The 15,977-nt window shown below is 45.4% G+C and overlaps 1 protein-coding gene and 1 non-coding gene across 5 annotated transcripts in view; one reads left to right on the forward strand and one right to left on the reverse strand.

Annotated features, from left to right (window-relative positions):
* The window catches only part of LOC144153914 (uncharacterized), a 40,914-nt gene that overhangs the window by 14,319 nt on the left and 10,618 nt on the right, over positions 1 to 15,977 (forward strand). For 2 of the 4 annotated variants that reach the window (XM_077685677.1, XM_077685675.1), the window contains exon 1: positions 11,586 to 11,754. The exons of the other annotated variants lie outside the window; for them this stretch is intronic. The gene's annotated coding sequence lies outside the window, so the exon portion shown is untranslated. Of the gene's footprint in view, positions 1 to 11,585; positions 11,755 to 15,977 lie in introns of those variants that run through there. 4 annotated transcript variants of the gene reach the window in all.
* On the reverse strand, positions 10,381 to 10,452 carry Trnat-ugu (transfer RNA threonine (anticodon UGU)). Its single transcript has one exon. It is a non-coding gene; the product is annotated as a tRNA-Thr (tRNA).

The following is a 15,977-nucleotide window of genomic DNA, read 5'->3' on the forward strand; positions in this document are numbered from 1 at the left end:
TTGTGCCCGTTAAATAGTTAATCTACGTACAGTGAACGATGGCATAATATCTATCAATGTGAACCTACCCTTTGAACCTGCTTAATATTTAGCAGAGACTCACTCATTAGCTGTTTTATGGCACTGTGTGGGTGGGCTACTGGTTTCCACCTATGGAGCCTGTGGGCCACGCTAGTTTCCAGTCCTGTCAAATGTTTTTGGAGACTAGCACTACCCTGCAGTGTACGAGCCATGGATTCCTTGGGTTGGCCATGTGAAATTCTAGTGAATCGTTACAAGCCACCAAAGAAAGTGAGCATTTGTTTATCGACTACTGTTCTGTGGCCACGAAAAGTTTCGTTCATTAATTAAAATACTAACAAATGACATCAATTTTATTGCAAACTTCAAACAAATAACTGGTATTACAGAAAATGTGTAAAGCAGCTGGAGCTCCATAGCCACTTTCCAGCTATTTCTCCATGCCATCAGAGAATCTTGTTTGTGCGACTAAGAGATACCGACCTATTCCACTGCAAAGAAACATAACTGGGCGATTGCAGTGGGGCCTCTAGTTCCGTTTGATCATATCACTTGAGTGTTTACGTACAGTTAACATACTGATGACTGTGTTTATAGTGCATGCACATATAACATCAATGTAGTTTGAAATTGGGATCTTTTTCACCATTTCTTTTTGTTAAATTCGCCCCATGACAGCCTTGACGTTTGCCTATCAATTACATTTGCAGCATGCTCGCTGCTTATACCTGTTTACACAAACAATGCGTGGATGCTTTCACGTTCCAGGCACATCTTAAGATTCTCTTTGACGTTGCTTATTGAGCCTGTGCAGAACCCATAGGTTTTCATATGCTGGAGTGCATGTATGTGTATTAGACATGATGGCCGGCCAAGTGTACACCCTTCCTATTACCGTCTGTACAGCCTCTTCTCTGACCCTATCGTCTGGGTGTCCCGAATTAACTTCCTTTGCATGAGGGACTCAGTCAAGTCTGGCCAACATAGCGTATACCACGGTACAGTGAGACGTGAAAGTTATACCAGTGCAGTAGCTATGAGATGAAGCGCCTAGCTAGTCTACCTTTTGAAGGTCGCAGGTTCTAAACTGTCGTAGAATCATGTATTCTACTACAAAATCTTTGGTTTCTACTAGGAAATCTTTTTAAGCGCTGAATATCACGCAATTATGATGCTTGTGGCGCATGCTCACAAGACTTTTCTGCTCATAAAACGTATCGTGGGTGTAAAACAAATTTTAAGCTACAATTTCGCCCACTAGAAAATAAGAACTTCCCATTTTCGGAAGTTTTCCTTGCTAATATTTCAGATGAGGAGATCTACTGTAGTGGTACGTACGCGGTACATGTGTGGGGACACCAAAGATTACCTTTCCTATTCTTGGCGCAATTGTCTGTAATTGTAATGCGCACATGTGCCTAGTAAAAAACAGTTGCCGCCACTACCCTTCGTCCTCGGCACTGTACACTCCGATTATCTTTTGGCGAGAGAACACACACCGCGATTTCAGGTCGCCCATTTAAGCATTCTGAACTTGCCGTGGTGCTAACTGTTGATAGCAGATGCCGCCGCGCCGACAAGCGTCGGAAGGTTCACAGAATTACGCTCGAACGGTGTCTTTTCTTGTGTAGAACGTAGCTTGTTAGAACGGGGCCAGTCGGCTGTGCGATGTCGTCTCACGTACGCTGAAAAGCATAACAAGCGGCCACAGGTCAACATTACTCGAGAGCGGCTATTTTGCTGCGGTCTGGAAAGGCTGGCTGGGTCCCCACGCAATACATAATCACAAGCAACTTTCTCACGTTTTCAGATAGTGCTTCTAACAATATGAACTCCGGTTTATCTACGTTGTCGGCCCGAGAAAATCGGAGCTTCGTCCAGCTTTCGGTTACGCGACTCCATGTACGCGATACGGCAGCTGGCAGCAGCAGGGCAGCAACATCGCCGGCTGCTCCCGCAAGAACAAAAATTGTTTGTTTAGAAAAGTTTTAGCAGTTCAATGGTGCGTTATTTTGTACTGCAAATAAAAAAAAAGTGTATTTCGGACTACACTACACAAAATAATGACAATTATTATGTTAAGACGTCTTCATGACGTCATTATGACGTCACGCGTGGCAGCAGCCGTTGCCAGGGGGGCGTAGCTCGTGCCACGCGCGTGGCAGGAGACCTTGCCAATAAAAAAATATTTGTTTGGCGTAACCGCAACATAAGAGGGCAGTACAAGCCTCTCCATGACAAAGAGAACCCAATGCATGGCATTTGTCCATACTTGTCCTAGTAAGCTGTTGGGTCACATGATCGAACTCAAGAGAAAAATAACAATGAAAAGTGACTATTTAGTTCATTACAGCGCTGATTGCAGTCGAGCTTGACGAATGAGTGAATCGGTGACATCGGTGTGCTCCGCGGTTATCAGGCGTAGCGCTTCGCTGCTCTTATGTGTCATAGAAGCGATAGTCGCGGCCGTCTTTTTCTGTGATCACGCCATAAACTTGTAACATAGCAGCAGACGATGGCGTGGCGGCGGTGGCGGCAGAGAAGGTGATAACGCAACAAAGCTTGCATTGAAGCAGAGAGCCCAGCTATGTTAATAAAAGCGATTGAAAGAAATAAATAGATACGGTAAAAAAATTGGCTGCGTCTGCTGCAACCCGGGGCTTCCGAGCCGATTCCCCCCGAACTGGCTGCTGCGCCCCACGGAAGTGACGTACGTCAACAAAAAAATTGCGTAATTGCATTACATTGCAATTACTTCAATAGTATTGCACATATTTTTGGCAGTGACACATTAATACTACAGTATCAAGATTTATTTTTAGCCTGAGTTTATTGTTTTTTAATATGACGTCACCTAGTTATCGTGACGTCGTGGACATGCTTTGTAGATGTTTGCATTATATTTTTCTCTGCGAAACTCGGGTTTGTTATTGTTTTTGACACTCGCGTAGAAGAAGTTGTGTAAACAAAGCACTTTTTATAGATGTACCACGGGTTTTACGGATGACCTACGGACGAGCGGCATGGAGAAGAGGCCGAATTCCATCGAAGAGCGAATTTTGGCCCCGTATTGGCATACGTACGGGTAGAGTTCACTCTAGTACGGGCTTGTCTGTTCCGAGTTTGTTCCGTTGGCCTATTTCAAATATTCCGGCTTCGCGCGGTGCCGAGGCAAGCAAGAATGTTACGAGCGTCGGCGTTGTGTGGAGTCGCTCACGAGTGGTGCGGTGCTGCGCTGTGTTTTCGTTTCATATGAGGTGTTCAGCTCCAAGCCTGTGTCACCGCGCTTGTATCGCTTGTATCTTCTGCAGTAATTCACAGTCTTCAAAGTCCGATGACTATTCGTGGCAGCAACGCGAAGTGCTGGTCAGCGCTTGCGCAGAGCGCAATGTTTTCATATCAAATACGTACGTATCAAAACCAAATGTTGCCCCAAAATGTGCAGTAAAGTACGAAGCACCGTGTTGCCTTCAAAACGTGACCGATGTGTGTGGTGCGTCATAGTTTTCCAGAGGTTTGTTTGTGTGAAGCTGCTGGCGCCGCAGTCATCGATGCTATCATCACAGTCATTGTTATACACGGTGTTGTGTCGGTATCACAACGCGAGGCAAATACTTTGATACTGCTCCGTACTCGACTTGCAAGTGTCCAGATTCGTGTCGCTGCAGGAGTGTATACGTGAATAATCTAGAGCCCCATCAGCTAGCAATGGTGCGTCGCAGTGACAGCGAGTTTTCGTTCGTTCGCTTCAACTTGCCGGGATCCCTGTCGTTACAAGCGTGGCCAAAAAATGCGCCGGATATCTGTCATGAGTTACTGTGGCATTTTCCGTGTGTGTTGTGTTCGTGTGCTCCAAAATTTACGATGTCGCCAAACGTACGTGATCGTGCCCATTTAGGACAGGCTAGGTGATGCGTCAGTGGCTTCAGCAATAACAGATGCTACGTGCGGTGTTGAACTGTTATATCTACATTCTAAGCATACCATCTAGGTGACTCTGCGTAGTTGTTGTTTCTATTTGCTCTAACCTCAGTTGCCTTGTTCATCTTTTTTGCAGGGTATTTTTATTTACGTGTGCACGCAGCATATTAGCACTAAATCAACCTACACACTTACCTGTACATGCCATAACCCTCTTTGTAATCACGTGTGCATGTGCTACTGTTACCCTGCAGTATTTCGTCAGCTACTGTGCATGCTAGCAAAGATTGTTTGCATGTCGTTCTGAACCATTGCTAATAGCCTGAATTTCCTTTAGTATTACTAGCATACCTTTTTCTTTCTCACCTGCTGGCTTCGTGTCGCTTTTAAAAGGAATGAATGATTTAACGCTTATGTCGGACAAACTTGTAAAAAAGAATACACGGGATATACCTGCTAAATTTCTCAATGGCACAAAGCACGTACACTGATCGCACAGGCTAAAAGTATGTCTGACGTGCTCCACACTCTTCGTCTGCCCCTCAACGCAGTCATGCTTGATTTTTACCCAACCGGCAAAACCACTTCTGCTCACTGACGAGCCAGGGTCACTGTCACGCCCACTTCACAACATATAGTGAAAGCAGTCTGTTCTGATTTTTACCCAACAAACCAAACCACTTCCACTCACTGACTAGTCATGTAGAGTCACTGTTAATAATTAATCGTTACTAATACAAAAAATCCAGATGTAACTATAGCGATGGTGAAGGCGGTAGTGAAAGTCCGGGGTGGGCGACTTTGACAGCACTTGTGGGTTTCAGTGCATTTGGACTAAGAACGGCTCTCACGGGGTGGAAGCCCTAACATCCTTCTGCTCGCAAATCCATCAAATATTTCTCTGTCTCGTTGTTTAATGCAATGCAAAGTTGAGGCCATTGAAAAGCACCATCAGAGAAACATGAGAAAGTGTTGCTTTTGCCTCCGTGGAATGAACCAAGGTGGACCCGCTAGGTATATCTGCATCTAAGCATACATTGGGTGCTACTGCATAGCCGACTGGTACCCGTTGGCAAACCTGCTTCCCACACAACACAAACACATGCCTGTTGCATGCAGCCTGTGCGCATTTTGTTTGTCTGCGTGGAATGGAATGGCTGTGTCAGCAGGAAATAATTCATGAAGCACTGCAGGGCAGTGCAACAGTTGCCAGAAAAAATTTCCATCGGCAGACTCGCATACTCGAATGGCAACTGGCAGGCTCCATGGTTCAACACAGTGGTAATTCCAGTGTGCCACCAATGCAACAAGTTTCTCCATAGTATCAGGAGATTCGAATATAGGTTAACAAGGGCGGTGTGACAACTGTCGCCGTGCTGAAAAATGCCACAACAGGGCTGTATTGTGCACAGATTTTTGTTGCCACTCCCATCCCACCTAGTTGTGCCAGCTTCCAAGTTTACCCCGTATCATTTCAAATTAACTGACGTTTGCTGGTGTTTGATTGATAGATGCAAGCACCCGTAAAGTGTGTCTGTCATCTTTAGCACTAAAATCATGTTCTCAAGGGGAAACCGAGTTTAACGAGGTTGCGGACATGAAAGCTGGCAGTGCTCATGGGGGTCGTAGCAGAAAAGTTGCAGCATGGCGTCGTGCTGTTATTGCTATGTTGATGTTATAAAGCGCATGGTATTTATATGGGTCATACGTTTCAAACAAGGCACTAGCTGGAAGTCGTTGCTGTCCCTTCCCTTTGTTACACTTTGTAGTTGTGCTCTTTGTTTGAAAAAATTATTAGAAACTAGCTAGTGTAATTACAATTATAGAACTAATTTTCTGTGAAGGAAATGCTGCCTTGTGCCGGCTAAAGGATATACACTGTTTTGGCTACACACATCATAAGACAAGATAGCAATGCAATACTCTACAGAGCTCGTGCACAAGCTGCTGCCTTGCATTGGTCTGACCCACAGAATTGACAGGAACAGCTCCCCAGGACTGATCCCGAGCAAAGGTTCTGGCTCGCTCATGCCCCTCAACTTCACAGAAGTCAATGAAACCTTGTTACACAGGCTGCGGCTTAAAGTAGTATTGACCTGAAAGTATCTGCACATAATCGGACGCGAGGACAGCCCAGACTGCCTTCTGTGTAAGGCTGTACAGAGACAATTGATCATTTGCATAGTTTTTGACCAAGGTATACTAGTGGGTGAAAAGACCTTGAAGCAGCCTTACTACGCTTGAATGCTTACCCTCTGTCTGAACGAAAGATTTTTGGCACGTGGGCTGACACGAAGAAGCAAGATCGAGCTGTCAAATCGCTGCTTGTCCTGTCAGGACTCTTGGGTCTATGTGGTGAAATTTCACAAACTGCGGAACTTTTTTTTATGGTCGGTAAATAAGTTATGCGAATTATGCAGTGATTAGTCTGTTTCTGCACCCCATACATGCTTTAAGTGTACAAAGTTCATTGGTTGATTTCACTGTCATTTCTCATACCCTCAGTATTCAGTACCTTCCTTGCCCCAGTGGGATTTAAGTAGCAGGCCCAAGTTCAGTTTCTCAGGCTGGCCTCTTCTCCTTTCAAAAATCTTTTACTATCTCTACCTCTCTCTTGCCAGCATGCCAGGTGCTTGTAACGGTTTACTAGGATTCGCAACGGTCACCATACGATAAAAATTTCTTATGACTACTTTCATTGCTGAAGTTCACTGCACTCAGTGTACTAGGGTGTTTGGCGCACAATAGTAATTATGACTGCAGACAGCCTACAGTTCTTAAAGCCCACATCGAAATCCTGCCACGGACTCGTTCTTGCCTTCACTTCGATAAGGCTGTCACAAATGGGTTGATCAGCCGAACATGCTGGAAGGGATGTTTTTCTGCACTCTGAATTAATGTTTGATCATTCTGCATACATTAAATACATTAAAGCATTTTTGCTGTTTCTTCCTTTTTATCTCTTGACACCCAGTGCAACCAATGGGCTGGTAAAAGCTGTGGCTTGTCATGTGTTTCCAGTTCATAATGGTGCATTCTGCTTGTTGCCAAAGCCAACTGCAGAAAAGTTCTTCAGCCATAATGCAGTGCTGGCGATGGTCTTTTGTGGGCTATAAAAGCAAAATGTACTGGTTGTTGGTCAAATAAAGTGAGCCAATTTTAAATGTTTCTTCCCAATGCCGGATGTGTTTTCTTGGAGGTTGTGTGTTTGCTTAGTCCTTTTGGAGACAGTTGAGCATGTATGGCTCATATGCTGGCTATGAGACTAATTAATCAGCATTTGGAGGTTCATGGGGCAGGTACAACTTGTACAGCTGGTGAGCGAAGGGATATAACTATTACATTTCCGATTTTCTTGCAACATGTCACTAGCATACAACAATTAGGATTTATAATTTAGCTGCAGTTCTTTTTTACGACAATACTGCTATTGTGCCCATTATAAAATGAATAATAATTACGACCAGCCGCCATACGTTGCTGGCCGTAACGTGTGCGGCGTCATCAGAAAACATGTCATAGTTACTCCCGCCGTTTACCGCGCACGTGTGCACGCGTTTTGCGATGAGCGTGCGGCATCAACCTGGCTTGCCCGTGGTGCTCGGAAAAATACCAGAAAAACAGTCACGTACGTATGCGCCACAAGGAAGAGAACAAGACACCTCGCAGACGCCCAGCTCGCGAAGCCGGTTCTACCGCGTGCCGACGCATTTCACTTTAGGAGGAATGGGAAAGCCTGCGGACAAAGCAATCCGGGTCAGCCAGTCATGCATGCGGAAGATGGATATGACGATAATTTTAGGGGCCTTATATGACGATGACCACTACTGCCACAGTGAGAAGGGACGACGGAACACGTAAATAAACAAATTTCGCAATACGTGGTGGTGTGTCATTCAGTGCTTCAGGAGGATCTAAAAAGAAATCCTCCAGCTCGCCTTGCGTCACTTAGTGCAAGTTTCGCCAGTTTTAAAGACGAAGGTGTAACATATCAAACGCGAAAACTGACCGTACATATACGTGGCGTCGGCGGAGCCACCGCTGTATGGACTGGTGTACTTGAACTCATTTCGCCAGAGCAGCAGCCAAATCCTCTCACTACGGCGCTAAACCGGCACCTTGGCAGAATGGAACCTTGCTGCCAGCTGCAGGTGCACGTGGCAGCACGTATACGCGTAAACGGATGCGCACACACAGCTCTGACTGCTGGGGAACTTCAGCGTGATGAGCATCCAGTCTGCTTGTCAGAAAACGAAGGCCTGTATGCTTCTTTCTTTTTGGACAACAAACGTCACATGGTTGGCCGGTTCTTCATCACTTGCAGTGATAGGCTGTTGGACAGCTGCTGCTATGACCAGAAGCAACATGCGCACTACTTACATGACGTTTGTATACAAATTATGTGCAACAACGCTTGTATCAATTTGCTGTTGACAGGAGCTGTGTGGGCACAGTTTATGTGGGAGACTATATTGGCGCTACATTTAATTGCTGCCCTTACCAGCGTGTGGTACAGCGCTGTGCTCTCGCTGTTTATTGATTACCAGCACAATTTTTACAACAGTGTGTGAAGTTGGTGAAATGAAGTACAGTGTATCTCCTGGATTGGTCGGTGCTTCCTGCTTCGGCGTGATTCTTTCCAGGCCATCACTAACAAGGGTGGCAAAGTTGTGCTTGTGCCAGAAGCCAAATTTTTTGACACTTTGTGATCAGTACTTGTAGCACTGCAGTGTACCTTGTAACTTTGGAAGCGATCGGAAAAGTTGGTACAACGTACATGACCAAATATACAGAGTTGTAGGCACGACGAAAAGAGGCATATTAACACGTGTTTACTCCAAACATCTTTTTGTCACATCTAATATAATTCAGGCCTCTTTTGTCCCAGCTGTGCTGATTTCACCAATTTCACTCCCCAAAATAAGGCACCTGCTGGTCTTTTTATGCACAGAAAGTATGGTGAGGTTTCAAAACATTTCAGGCTGCTGCGCCAAAACTATACGGACAAAAACGCTGGTGTTCAGCCGCTTCAGCGGCGCGTACTACAGTGCACCAGAGTGGAAGTTCAAGTGCACTGGGCACCAGTAATCTAGACCCATGAGAACTCTTGTCAAATGAGGGCCTTCAAAGGTATTCCTTCGGCCTATTCTTCTCCCCACAAAAGCCACAGATTCTATGATCTAAATGGGAGCGCAAGCAGCCTTCGTGCAACACTATTTAGACCTTTGCCGGCAGAATCTTCAGCCAGTGCCCACGTTTGAGGACACAGACCCATTCTTCCCTATTGAGCCACAGCAGATCAAACCTGATGGCGTGATATGGGGCGCGCACACACCTTCCAAAATAAAAAGAAAGAAAGAAGTGCGGTTACAAAAGCCGGCGAATTTAAACGTGCAACACAATCCTCCGAATCCTCCGCTCGGAGTGGTTTTGCCTTGCCCGCTGGTGCGCCGTAGATAATACAACACCGAACGACAGCCGATGTACCAAGGAGGAGAGTTATCAGCCTGCGCTTACGGCGCGTACAAAAAGCGCGTGATTGTCATCGTAAACAATGAAAAGCACAGCCGACCTAAACATGAGTGCCGGCACGGCCGCTTTGCACGGCCGGCATGGTACTTCGTACTAGTTTCGGCGATCAACAACGACGACCAAATCCAAGAAATAATAACAAAAATAGGTGACGTCACTTCCGTGGGGCGCTCCAGCCAGCCCCGATCGGGCGAGGCTGGAGCACCCCGGGGGAAAGGATCCCCGGGGTGCAGCAGCCTTTGCCAAAAAAATTGTGTGATGTTCTTTAGCTCGACATCCGCCTTTCGCTCGCTTTTGTATCAACGTTACTCGATCGCCTTGTGGTGTTGGCGCCAAGTCTGACCTCCAGAAATGTGTTTTTCTTGTCAGCCTCAGCTACCGTCTTAATTTTTATAGTACATGCCAAGTGTTTTTATATCTTTCTTGCACAATATTTGATACCTTGGTAGCGATCGTTATGAGTGACTCGTCAAATTACACTGCATGTCGTCATAGCTATAGGTGCAGCACGTCACTGATTGCTTACGTCGTGCTTACGCAAAAAACATGGGCGAAATGCCGGCAATTCGTGCAGTCGAGAATAGGACCCTTGGTAGCATTTCGGCTGGCGTACCCGCAAATTTTCTCGCCGTTTTTTCGCGGGGCTACCATGGTTGCCAGACCAGGACTGCCCTCTGTTGATTATATATATATATATATATATATATATATATATATATATATATATATATATATATATATATATATATATATATATATATATATATATATACAGGAAGATAGGTCAGCAGTCTACAACGCCAAAGGAGGCATAGGGGTGTGGTTAGGCTCTTTTTTTTTTTTCACTACGGTTAATGAGGTAAACATTTTTTTATTATACAGAAGAAAGAAAGAAAGAAAAACACGCGCCCAGAGTGGGGACCGAACCCACGCCTTTCGATTACATGTCGAATGCCTTACCAATTCGGCTATCTGGGCGACTGTGTTCTCCTTCACTTTCTGGGCTATTTATATTTACTAGAATTGTATCTGACGCTTGAGGGTGGTAGCCAGCGCCACTCTGACTACACGGGGACTACAGCGCCACTCTGACTACACTCTGACTCCCCGTGTAGTCAGAGTGGCGCTGGCTACCACCCTCAAGCGTCAGATACAATTCTAGTAAATATAAATAGCCCAGAAAGTGAAGGAGAACACAGTCGCCCAGATAGCCGAATTGGTAAGGCATTCGACATGTAATCGAAAGGCGTGGGTTCGGTCCCCACTCTGGGCGCGTGTTTTTCTTTCTTTCTTTCTTCTGTATAATAAAAAAATGTTTACCTCATTAACCGTAGTGAAAAAAAAAAAAAAAAGAGCCTAACCACACCCCTATGCCTCCTTTGGCGTTGTAGACTGCTGACCTATCTTTCTGTATTTCCTCAACGAGCCCCTCATATACTTACTATATATATATATATATATATATATATATATATATATATATATATATATATATATATATATATATATATATATACACACACACTAGCACCTGCAGCGCTACATAAATTTGCATTAAACACTTGAAACTAATAGGGCGTATGGAATTTCTAACATCGCGGCTACGCTTACAGTTACTGACTCACAGAATCACGCGATTTTGTTGCAAGCTATGGATACTAGGGACCATACTCTCTATGAAGAAGTAATGCGACATTAAATGTTGAGAAATGAACATTTATACAATCATATCTAAATCGAACGATTCGTGCAGCATTGTTAGTGAGCTAAATATTTGGTCTAGCGTAGTTATTTGTAAATTTTAAACTTATAATTCGAATGTTTGTGCTCAGTTTTATCGAGTTATTGGCGTAAATCACACATAACGAAGTTCAAATTCGCCGCCCGTTGGAATACAGCGCTCATAGCGGCACTTCCAACTAGTACGCATTGCTTTTGGAAGCTGTGTTTGCATCCATTTGTGTTTGGAACATGTTTGGAAGGGTGAGCCTCATTTCACACACGCTCTGTTTGGAAGACGGAAGAGTCAGTATATTATCTCTATGACGGAAGACATACCTGGCGTTGTTGTAGGCGGGGGCGCGCGCATCGAAGTCCCTACTGAAAAAAGTAAACAAAGTAGAGGCGGCAATCACAATGAAAAAAATATATATGCATATGCTAAAGATATTTGATCTCACGTGACAGAAGCAGATACCTTCCCGCATGGAGGAAAAGGCGCCGTGGCGTAAGGGCGGTCCGCCGCTGGTGCGTTAGCAGAAAGTAGCGGTGCTTTCGTGGGTAAGTTTTGAATTTAGCCTTTCACTACACGTGTGCGATGACGGTTTTGAAGTGTAGTCAGTTCGATTCCATGCCGCTTGCTGTAACGAAAAGGGGCACGCCCCGCTATAGTTCGACAGATGATGTCACGGTTGTTGCCATGCACAAAGGAAGTGCGCGATAGCAAGCGCCGTCAATTCTTGGCAAGGTAACGAGGTCACAGAACAGGGACGGGGTAAAATCTATGCCAGTAGATGCGTAGATTTTACGTCGCGACTGCCCCCGAACGGCTAATTTTGAATGGTTGCTACGGCGGATTCCGCGTCAATCGGGTGTTATTTCGAAAACCTAACTGCGTCGTGGAACGAATGAATGAATAAATGAATGAATGGAATCTTTAAGGCCCGTTCACACTGGCAACGGAAGAGCTAAAGTGATGGGAATTCTGCCGCTTTGTCGCGCGGCGACAAAAATTGGTCCCGACCATTCGACAAGAACGATCGTCGGGCGACAAAGCGACGTAATTCCCGTCGCTTTCGCTCGCTTTCGTCGCAAGTGTGAACGGGCCTTTACTCCATTTATCTCTTCCGTTCAGAGAACCTCTAGGTTGCCTGTCGTAGCTTCCTAGTCGGCGTCGTAGTCCTGCGTGGACTGGGTTGAGTCTTTGTCGGGGGCTTATAGATCCTTGCTGTGTGTGGTTTGGCCCACAATGGCTTCTTTCCCCGGTCCTTTGTTACAGTTGCCGAATAGGTGACGCTGGTCCAGCACTGCCAGGCATTTCGTGTAGCTGTGTCTTGTGTCCGACTTGTTCGCTATTTCGAACACCTAGGAGAGGGTGATTGAATTGAGCCAATTGCCCCTGGTTCCAACCACACTGGTTCCGCTCTCACACTGCCCGGTTTTTAACGCAGTGCACTTGTTAAACACCCGGACACTTGCCTGCGCGCCACCTGCGCGACCTGCCAATTCGACAAATATATTTTGAGTCATGACCAATTAATATCAACTGCAATCTGTTCCTGTTGCATTGGGTATGAATTGTGTCTAATGCCCTGCTACCCAATAGGTGTGCTAATTACAGGTTTTTACAAGGACGTTGTCGTCAGCCCAATCCCCGTTAAAAATTCTCCCTTAGGATGCTTTGTTTTTTACACAAGACATCTTTACATAATTTGCTCCGATTTTTGCAGATGCCTCGAAAGGAATCGACAAAGAGCAGCATGGTTCTAGGCATTGCACAATCAAAAGATTTATGAAAGCAAACATGGAAGTGCGTTGATTGGGTACCATCACAGTTCGTACCTTTACCAGACCCACTCCCTAAAGCGTTGCCCGTTTCGGCTGGAGCGTTTCATCGCGAGCTTGCCTGCTGCCATAGTTGCGCCACACCGTCTGAAAGTATGAGGGCTCAAGGATAAAGCTTTCTTGCTACCGGGTTTGACAGCAAAAAACAAATGTTTTGCAACGTTCACTGTGTTTCACTGGGTGATATAATGGGCCTGAATGGCATGTGACCTCCGTTCAGTCATTTCAAGATATTCTGATGTAACTGTTGCAGCAGACAACCATGCAATCAAGTATGCGGCTGCTGGGCTTGTGCTGAAGTGTTTACTGCCATAAAGCTTTTGACTATATCTGCCTTGTAGAAAAACAGCAAAAACCTATAGTTTGCAAACATTCGCAGACATTTGCATGTTTTGTTGATTTTGTGTTCACTGTGTGTCGCAGTTGTGTGGAACGTATCTCCTTATAAAGTGCTGTGTATTGGAGAACATAGGCTCCTTGTATCGGAACCGTTGCAGCCTGGTATACATTTTTCGCAATGTCCCCTCAAGGAACAGCTGATAATTTCAAGTCACTGGCAACGACTGCTGCCAGTGGCTTGGAATGATCTGGTGGCTTGGAAAGAGCCTATGACTTGGGGTTCTGTAAACAATGACGTTTTACAGGGTGTATACGGAGAAATACAAACAGCGGAGCGAACAGCCTTTGATGCACACTGCACTATCTGGCGGCCAGATTTAGGAGCTCCGTAGACGCGTTGTTTACTCCGGGTTTTTGAGAATACGACCTACAGCTAGGTTGGACATTACAGCTGATTGATGCTTTTTATGTTCACTTAGGTAGTTGAGCCTTTTACCACCGCTGCAGCAACACGCAACTTTCGGTTCGCAGCACACATCGTGTCAAATGTGTCTTTTTTCTGTCCTCAAGTTTAGTGTGTGTTTCAGGGAGAAATAATGAACCAACGACAGTCTTTCAATTTATTCACCACTCACCTTTTGAATGAACGGGCATCAGGAGGCAGTGTTGATGCACATTTTGAATTGATAGCTGTGTGCCAGTCCTATCTAACACCAAGCAAAATGGACCTTGTCAGATGGGAAAGAGCTTGCAACTTGCTTGCTTCTCAGCTGCACAGTGCTGTTGAAATGTGAAACCAAAGAAATATACAGCTTCACCTCACTGAGTGGGCCTACAATCTAATGGCAGGTGGTACTACCAAATGCGTGAAAGGCCAGTGCACGCGCCGAGCTTTTGAACTTGGCAGACAGATGATGCGAGGTGTATCGGAGGCTGTGCGCTTCATTCGTATTTCTTTGTATCCCCCCTTGTACATTGGGTAGCAGTACCCGGTGCGGTGGCCCAGTGTCCATGGCGTTGTGCTGCTGAGCCCAAGGACGTGGGTTCGATTCCCAGCCGCGGTGGTTGCTTTTCTGATGGAGGCGAAAAGCGAAAGCGCCCGTGTGTGCAAGATTTCGGAGCACGTTAAAGATCCCCAGGTGTTTAAAATTAATCCGGAGCCGTCCACTACGGCGCACCTCATCGCCTGCATTGCGTCGGCACATTAAACCCCACAATCAATCAATCAATTAATCGGGTAGTAGTGTGCTGCGGGCACGCAGCAGTGTGTGCTCTCATCGTTGAGTTGCATGTGTGAAGCAATGCACTAATGGAACAGCTAAGCGTTTTTCGCATTACCCTCAAAGTATCACGGTCTTCTGACGAGACAAGTACAAATGCTTTGGGCAGTGTTAAACCGCTAGTCTTGAGCTGCTGCCCTGTTCTCGGAAAACAAATGCTCCCTTGCTTAACTTCATGCTGTGCATTACTTAGCTGGGCTCAGCTTTCCTAATGCGACAGCAGTGCAAATGAGACTACAGGGAGCTTTTCGATGTCTTTATATGAATTCAGCTTTTTTAACCAACCAATATAAGTTTATTGCGAGGAATTGTGCCCAAGTGTGCATTCTTCAAGAAAGAAGAAAACGTGGTGCAAACTAGACGTGGACGAAGAAGCCAATATAAGACAGATACAGGCGCCAACTTCCAACTGTTTATTCAAAGCAAACCACACGACTTTATGCATGACTTCTCTAAACAGAAAAAACAACAACAAAATATTAACGAAGGTATAATCATGTTAAAAAGTGTAGAAGGTCATGACAATGGCTAGAATGAACAAGTACAACACTGCTGGTAGTATTGTATGACAACATATCTACTCAAGCCTCAAGAGAGCAATCAAGGCGGTCGAAACGCACGTGCCCGCATTCCAGGCGCAGACCAAACTGCAAAGAGGGAAGGACAACTGTACGTGCTAAACTACAGGCTGTGATTCAAGAATGACATTTCTTTGTCACTTAACGCTAGTGATGGCGTGCTAACGCACTTGTCGCCAGCTGTTTTGATAAAAACCGCCTCAACCACCTCCCTTTCCGTTTCGTTTCTTGATCTCCTCAGAAAGGTCGTCTTATTCAGAAGTGGCTCACACCCACAGTACTTAGTGGCCTGCTAGGTGCCCGCCTATGTTGCTGCTGACTGCTAACCGGTGCTCTAGCACGTTCATTGAAGCAGCGTCCAGTTTGACCAATATGCACCCTTTCTCACTTTAACGGGATACTGTAAAATTGAATCGAATTCCCGTGAGGCACCTCCCAGGTGAAGTCTAGTCCGTAAGGTTCAGACAAAAAGGTATTAGTCACATCTGCCACTCCAACGTCTAGGTTAGAATCAGTCAAGCTTAAAAGCACAAGGTAGTCTTCCACATATCTAAAGATTCTAAACACATTAAAATTGGCAATTTTTGCGTCAATGCGCTTGTCAACGTATGCTAGGTATATGTCATGCAAACCCAGGGCTACAGAGGAACCAATTCCAATACCGTCTTTTTGAACATAGAATGAATTATTAAAACACATGATGGTGGACTTGAGGTGCACTTCTAAAATCTCTAAAAACTGC

The sequence above is a fragment of the Haemaphysalis longicornis genome, unplaced genomic scaffold, assembly GCF_048455015.1.
Source record: "Haemaphysalis longicornis isolate Haplotype H1 unplaced genomic scaffold, Haemaphysalis longicornis Haplotype H1 scaffold_9, whole genome shotgun sequence".
Taxonomy (NCBI): domain Eukaryota; kingdom Metazoa; phylum Arthropoda; class Arachnida; order Ixodida; family Ixodidae; genus Haemaphysalis; species Haemaphysalis longicornis.